Source organism: Xiphias gladius, chromosome 24, assembly GCF_016859285.1.
Source record: "Xiphias gladius isolate SHS-SW01 ecotype Sanya breed wild chromosome 24, ASM1685928v1, whole genome shotgun sequence".
Classification (NCBI taxonomy): domain Eukaryota; kingdom Metazoa; phylum Chordata; class Actinopteri; order Istiophoriformes; family Xiphiidae; genus Xiphias; species Xiphias gladius.
The window spans coordinates 18,689,964-18,697,866 of record NC_053423.1 but is presented as its reverse complement, the minus strand read 5'-3'; the positions used below and the strand labels follow the sequence as shown (position 1 = coordinate 18,697,866).

At 39.8% G+C, this 7,903-nt stretch overlaps 1 long non-coding RNA gene across 1 annotated transcript; it reads right to left on the bottom strand.

Annotated features, from left to right (window-relative positions):
* Positions 1 to 1,944: 1,944 nt before the first annotated feature.
* On the bottom strand, positions 1,945 to 7,400 carry LOC120786259. The gene is made up of 3 exons (XR_005706677.1): positions 7,206 to 7,400; positions 7,064 to 7,107; positions 1,945 to 2,041 (listed from the first exon to the last, which is right to left on the bottom strand). It is a non-coding gene; the product is annotated as an uncharacterized LOC120786259 (long non-coding RNA).
* Positions 7,401 to 7,903: the final 503 nt, after the last annotated feature.

The following is a 7,903-nucleotide window of genomic DNA, read 5'->3' as shown; positions in this document are numbered from 1 at the left end:
TCAGTGATATTTTATGCAACGTAATTGCAGAATGATGCAGTTTGAATACATGTAAATAACGCAAAATCTGTTAGATGGAAACAAATGAACAATTAGCCGAATCCAAGCTTTAGAAGATCTTTAAGAAGTCAAGGAGTCTGCCACTAGTGATAGGACCCAGAGGCTTTGGCACTGTCTGTTGTTTTTATAACTTGCGCTTTTCTCAGTGCAGAGCACAGGGTGGCTCTCACTGGAACACGGTGTGGATATAAGGGAATGTACCACAGCTTTCTGCTCATCTGTGAAAAGTGGGAAGCGCCGTGCACCCACAGGCCCCTGTTCTGTCAACTATTAGATCACTAGGAGCAACAAACAGAGCCAGAGAGATCAGCAAGTTGGTCAAACCCCGGTGTCACAGGGGTCATGTACCATGTGGTGGAGCTTTTGCTCCCCCTTTGCTAAATTAGTTTCCATTTATTTTTACTTGGTAATAGCGGCTTTAGTGCGTGACAAGTTCATAGACACGTACCCACAATGGCGCTAAGGACCCTCACTGGTGTGTCCTGGAGGCGAGGCAAGAGGGCCAGTCATTGATTGTGTTTAGTGTTGGCCCTCTGACCCATACAACAAAGTGACATGAGGTAAATCATTGGTGCACTTCTGGCTTTATTTGATGTGACAGACCTCTGGTAAACATATACATAGCATGGCCTAGTTTATTTCCTTTACACTTCTCTACCTCCCAACAAATTTCCTAACGTGAAATTGATAAGGTCAAATTATCAGCCGTGTGAGCACAAATTACTCTGATTTAAGGGAATCAATTCATCAATCATGACAGTTTAATGAGCAATTTGTTCCTGATGGGCAGCCGAGGAATTTACCTTCAAGAAACAATATCAAGGCGCTCTCCTCGTAAAGTGTGGAGGGGGTCGTGGAGATCTGGTTTGTAACACAGTCAGTGTTTCTGACAGATCACTGAAACATACCCGCATAAATCACCGGGTGAATAACTGCCAGTCTGCTGCGAGACATGTTAGACACGCTCTTTTGCTATTTGAGTTTTAATAGGCAGCTAATAGCCCTGCTTTCTGTGAGGTGTTTAAGGTCCATGGTACACTCTGTCGCTCAGTCCCCTGGCCTCCTTGTTTCTAATGGTTAAGGCAGGCGTCGCCAGACAATGACGCAATGATGCTCCACAGGTCGTTTCCATATTCAGAGAAACTAAGAAAGCATCTCCGCTTCCCTGGGCGGAAATTCTCATTTAACATTTGGGTTACATGTTGTCCTTTCGCTTTTTTTCCCCTCTCCTTGTCTTTATAATTTAGGTCTATAAATGTCTCCAGTTATCAGCGGGTCTTGTGAAGCAAAGCTGGAAGTGTTATCAACAATAGTGATATGTGTTGGTTATTTATTCATATCAATTTGATGTTACACACGCTCCCACACACTTGCTAAATCTCAGAGAAGTACTGCATAAGATATACTTTGTGGGAAGAGACAAAAATGAATTGCTTCGGCTCAGTGACATTTAACTTTATGAGTGTGCATAGGGATGTGGTCATATTTGTTGGTTGCTGTTTTCCATATGGTTGTCACAAAAAAATATGATCTTATGAACTCAAAACATATCCTTTCAGATTGTTGTAAATCAAATTTTGGCGCAGTAGCGGGTTTGGCACCAGTCAGCAGAAAAAAAACCACTGCAGCTCTATCGCATCTTAAATGGGTGGTCACCAACTGATATTTGTGCAAGAAGAAGAACGGTACCCTAAATGGTAAAGCATGTAATATCCCACTATCTCTTTAGTTTAATGTTTTGGTGTTTAATATCAATCAAGAGGTACAGTAAATATCCTTGAGGCAGATCAGACTGTGGATACTGACTTGTGACCCTAAAGTGCAATCCATTTGACAACAGACTCTGAAAGTTTGACATTTTATTACAGTTCCCATGATGAAAGTCCCACGTTCAATTGAGATATCTCAGAGGATATGGATCACTTATCTATTTTTTTCTCCTTCAGTTTAGCTGCGGTGAACTTGGGTCACACAATATTGTCTGGAGACAAAAAAAAAGAAAAAAGAAAAACCTTTGTGTTACATCGAGGGGTCAAGGCAATGAGAAAACAAAATCAAAATAGCCTAATTCCCTCAAATTACTGCAGGAATGCATGGCTTGATGTGAAAATGAGGGAAAAGTTTAAAACCAGCAATTATTCCACTGAAAACGAACTGTTTTTTAACCAAGTTCATTTCTGCTCCAGTCTCCTTTGGTGTGGTGACATTTCTTCGTTATGTGAACCAATACAAACACAGAAACACGATGAGACTTCCACAAATGAAAATATGGAAATATATATCTCATGTGAAAATATTTTCATATTGCATTGCATTCACCAAACTTGCTGTAACTTAAACTATGGCAATGAGCCTTAGGTGATGAAAGCACATTGTGCAGCAGTTCACCTGGCTAGGTGTTGACAAATGCGCTTCACCTCATTTTTTTGATATGAAAGGCACAACATTGATGGTAGATTTCTTATATGAAATAATAAATTAACAAAACCTGAAAAAAAAAATGAAAGCTACATTACTATAGCCTTTTGAAAAAGTATTAATTAACAACACCTCTAAAGATTCGTTGGCAGCAAAGACCGAAATTAATTTGACTACTACAACTGCTGTGTAATCGATCAAGTTAACTGATGAACCAACTAGACAATAAACTAGACTGGCAAAGCGATCCTGAGTGGTATCACCATCTACCATCAATAAGCTGCTGATTAATGTCAGGTCTGCAGAGATGGAAAGCATAGGAGTCACTTTGTGTTGTCATCAGGTGATTCAGATGCAGAGGATGAAATTGAAAACAGACCACTTTGTGAGTGTGTGAGAAAGAAAGAGAGCGGATGATGGGGGAAACCGAGTGAGACAGAAAAATCAGTTTAAGGGAACGCTTTTTTTCAGACTCCGTATTCTGTTCTCTATAAACTTTTCTCACAATTAAAAATTTAAAAGTTCATTTGTATAGTCGCTTTCAAAACCAATATCGCAAATTGCTTTACGTTACATCAAACCAGTTGAGAAAAACAAAATTTCTCAGTTAGAGCCAATAAATTAATTTTTACCCATTAGAGAAAAAGATGAATTTCTGCAGGCTGTCAGCAATGAGTTTATTTGAAATACAATGTGTTGGTCATGGAATAATGTTGTTCATTTAACCACTGATAAGAATGTCTTTTTCTTGGAAATTTGTCAACATTCAACCTTTCATAACAGGTAGAATGTGTATTGTATTTATCTGAGTGTCATCTGAATAATAACATATAAAGTAATGGAGGACATCCTTATGTCAATAAAATATGATTGGTCTCAGAATTGAGCCCTGGGGCACTCATGTTGTAGGAACTAAACTTATCTGAGTATTGCATCACCTAAAGCAGATACGTGGAGGTGGTAACCAGATGCAGCTGCTTCTGTTTGTGTCTGAGAACATGAAAGACAGGTTCAATTTAACATGATTGGTCCCATAGGTCTTGGTGGCCATGTGTTGAAGTTGATTTATTTTTTTTAAAGCAAAAATTTACATCTTCTGCACATGAAACACGACAACTGCAACAAACAAGGTTTTAAGGTTTATGTATTACTTTTACTCACAATAGACAACATATTTGTTTCTTATGCTGCTTTACATACAGGTTAATTAAAACATAACCAAATACAAGGATGCAAAAAAAGATCCAAGCATTTTCGATGATGTCTGTGTTTTCATTACTTCACTGTCCAGAGCATTTGTACTTTTCTGTGAGCTGAAGGCCTTGCCTGTTTGACTTACTGTGGTGTGGTAGCTAACATAAATTTCCAACCAAGCATGTTTTTTCCTGCCCAATATTTAAACAGCTTGTGATTGATTTCCCAGACCTTCATCAGTATTTAATTACAGTTTAAGGGAAGCTTAACCCATTTTTCTGGAATTTAATAAATCAAACCGGTGTGCTTCACTGTGTTCGCTGCAAGTAAGCTGCATTAAGTTTTTATCACTTCATCACTCGAATATAACACAAGTTCGAAGATAGATGTTGCATCAAGAACAGTATCATAACGATCCATCTTCTCTCAAGAGTTTTTATATTCTACACCTCCAGACACGGCAAAGACTTTGTGAACATTCTTTGGCTCTTTGCAAAGTAACCCTCAGTCCATTAAAGGATTACCATTGTGACAGAATCAACAAAACCCTGCTCTGTCTGGTGTTGGCTGTATCGTACTTTATAATATTCACAAACAGAGCTGTGAGTACGTGTAGGTGGGGTGGATAAGGAAACACACAGAACAGCCCTTGTTCACCAGACCTCTTATCACGTCCCATACCCGCCATCCTTCGTACAGTATGTTAGGAGTCAGTTAAGGGGAGTGGGCTCTTAGGTGAAACTGGACGTTTATGCAGCCCGTTTCCCATTCATCTCTGCCTGATAGACTGCCATGCATCATTCCCAAAAGAAAGATAGAGAGACAAAGACACAGAGGACAATGAAACACAGGAAGTGCACGAGTGGTAAAATGTGTGACATCCATTTTCCTATCTGTGTGAGTCATCGAATGTGGTAGGCGACATGCAACTGAACGGATCAAAGGCAGTGAGTCCTTTATTTATTGCTGTCACATGTATGATCTCACCCAAGTGCAACACACACCTACACACTGACTCAATATGTGTTGTTGATTCCACAATCAGGTCAAGTCAAGAAAATAACCATGCGCTGATGTCATGCTCGTTTCCCATATTTGGAGGACCGGCCCCATTACCACAGAAGAAAATACAACATGACAAATGGCAGCAAGCTAGCTGTGCATTAAGATGAAGAGAGCAAACAAGGCCTGCCAGCAGTGAAATTAGCAGAGTAAGTACAAAGATGTAGCTCAGCTTACTGCGTCTCCTCTGATGTATGACACTGGACAATGTAGCCTCTCTGAAGCCAACAAAAGGCGTCTCCATCAGCGTCATCATGATTGATGTCAAACAGTGGTCAGAGTAGCCAGGCTAAATTAGTTATTGCTAATTAAATCTGCATTTCTGCCTCATACCCGCAGCAGATCAGGTTCCATTGTCTGATAATGTCATGGAGCGCTGACAAACTACAAGGCGAGGGGTGCCATGCAATCCCCCCAGTAACCAGTCGAAGTGTTTTGCTCAGACTGACTGAGAAACATGTTTCTGTTTATGACCAATAACTGATTTTGAAACGTTACTCATACTGTGAAGGAAACGTGGTGATATCAGCATGCCTCAGCTCGTATCAGGCGTCTGCTCGCTGTTAATCTAGAATGTTAAATCTAGATAAATGTTAATCTGATGTGGCAGAAGAGGATGGAGAATGTACATAGAGAATATTAGCTAAATGCAGGGGAATGTGATGGGTGACGGTCCTGTGGGTACTAATGCTGGAAACAGACCTCCGGAATTTTTAAACATACAAAGACTAGGAAACCAAATTCAAAACAACTTATTTCCACAAATATACACAGCACATATTGACCAGAGTAACACAGTCAATATAAAGGACAGCACAAAGGACAACGCGTAGACTTGATTAGAGTCACATTTCTAGGCAACCCCCTAAAATCCCTAGCGGAGAAACACTTGATTGTTTGTGTACCAAAACAGACATCCATCAAAACAGCTTGTCTTGCTAATTTATACTCAACCATGTATCAAAGGGGGAAAGAAATGGGGTAAAAGTGTTATTTTGAATGAGATGATGGGCAACAAGTGAAGTTCATAAGAGTGCGGCTCTGCACTGAATACTGCACTCTTTTATCCTTTGTTCTCCATTTTTTGACATTTTTTAAATAATTTCAAATCATACAGGAGGTGATTTAGATGGTCCTGATTCCAGTTAGAACAGCCAAACACGTTTAATATAATCTTATGGAAAATTACGTGCAATATCTGGATCAGAGGATTTGCATCAGAGGGCAAACTTATCATCTGTCATTAAACATTGCGCATACACACACTTCCCAAAAGTCAACTCCAGTGGCAAGAAGACTTGGTCCAACTTGTTTTGATCAACCGTGAAACCCATATTCTAACTACCATCGGCTCAGCAGTTGCAACATATAGTGTATGACTTGATTCTTATGCTTTGTAATGTTTGGATTCTCGTGGTTCTGTGCACACGTGAGCTGCAATCTACAGTCCTTCTCATGCGTTACATGAAATTGTCAGTCTCTGTTCTCTGTTTGTCTGTGAGTGTCAGTCTGAGACACTCATCAATAAGAGAAATTTCTGGTGCCTGGTGCCCCATCATCTATATACACTATGCGTATTTGTATACATTGTGTGTCTGTCTATTTCTTTTGACCGTATTGTTACTTTTGCATGTCTCAGTGTTTTTGTGTCCTGCAGACCTACATTGTTCAGTGTTTACGCAGCTCTCTGGATCAGTGGAAGAACAGAGAGTAGCATACCCAGAGTACCACTGCAGATACCCAGAGTCTAGCCAAACCCTCATCTGACCTTTGCAACAGCCAAGCATGGCGGCAAAGCTCATTCTTTGTATGTGCATTTGTTTCCACATGGGGTTGGTCAACCGTATGATTGCGATTTGAAAACATAGCTCAAGTGACATCATGTAAGCTTGATTGTAAAAAATTTGATTTCAGTGTATGAGGAAAATGATTGCTCTGTACACAACAGAGACACAAACTAAACTAAAATATACGAGTGGCAGTTCATGATGGGACTTTGGAAGAATGAGGGTGAGAAGTTGGAAGTTGGGGTAACATCAGATGGGGCTGGTACCATGCAGTACACAATAGTATACAGAACGTCATAAGAAATACACATATCAACTTGAACTTGAAATATATTTTGCTATAATGAGAAATTGGTGAAGCAAAGAGGCAAAACAAACATGAGGTCTAACCAAAAATGCTTTTATAAATGGACCCAAGGCACTTATCATTCTTTTTTTTAAAATTCTTTTTCTCTTTCCAATTGTTTGGTAATGTTTTGTCATTTATTTTGTAGTATTACCATCATGCCGTACCCCTGAAGGACTAACAGGAGAGTGGTTACCTTGATAATGGATTCCCCTTTTTTCAGAACTTCTTGTTCCTTTTCTGTTGAGAGAAAGAAGTGAGTTTGAGAAAAACACCCCTTCAGTTAAGAACTGAAATGAAAGATTTAACATCATAATGACAGACAGAAACCTCCTTACTTTTTGCTTCACCTTGGTCTGAACTTTGCCTCATGAGTCGAGGATGGGAGGGATTGAGGTGGGAAATGAATTGGGCATGGCTGCTTTGACAGCAGATAGAGGCCATGCCTGTGGTGAGCACAGACTTGGAGCCTGGGGGGAAAAGAAAGAATGACAGCCACCTTGTGCTAATGGCTCCGCGGTGTCACTCTTCCAGTGGTCTCACCCTGATGACATCATAGCTCCAGGCAGGCATGTGTCACAATAGGTTGATTAGGAAATCCATCAAATCATCTGCTTCTGCAGCAGAAATTAGTCTGAGCCGGTATTGAATACATTAAAACACATCACATCTCTAGGCACCCTATGTTTATGTCTCCATTGTCAGCCAAAATTTGTGCCTCTTATGTATTAAAATATATTTTAGGGGCACAGTGGTTACTACTGGTTTCTTTAAAAGACAATTGACCACCAGTGTTTGAAAAACCCAGGTCATATAAACACACATAATTCTGTTCTCAGACTATTTTCAAAATCCTCAAAGACTGGCCATATTTACAATAACTTTTTTGAGGTAGAAGATAGAATAACAAGACAAAATGTCTACAGCCATGCTAGCAGCGCTATACCAAAGCACTAATACTAAATGTAAGCCTAAATACTAATGCCAAAATGCTAACATGGTTACAATGGCAATGCTAACATGCTTGTGTAAGGTT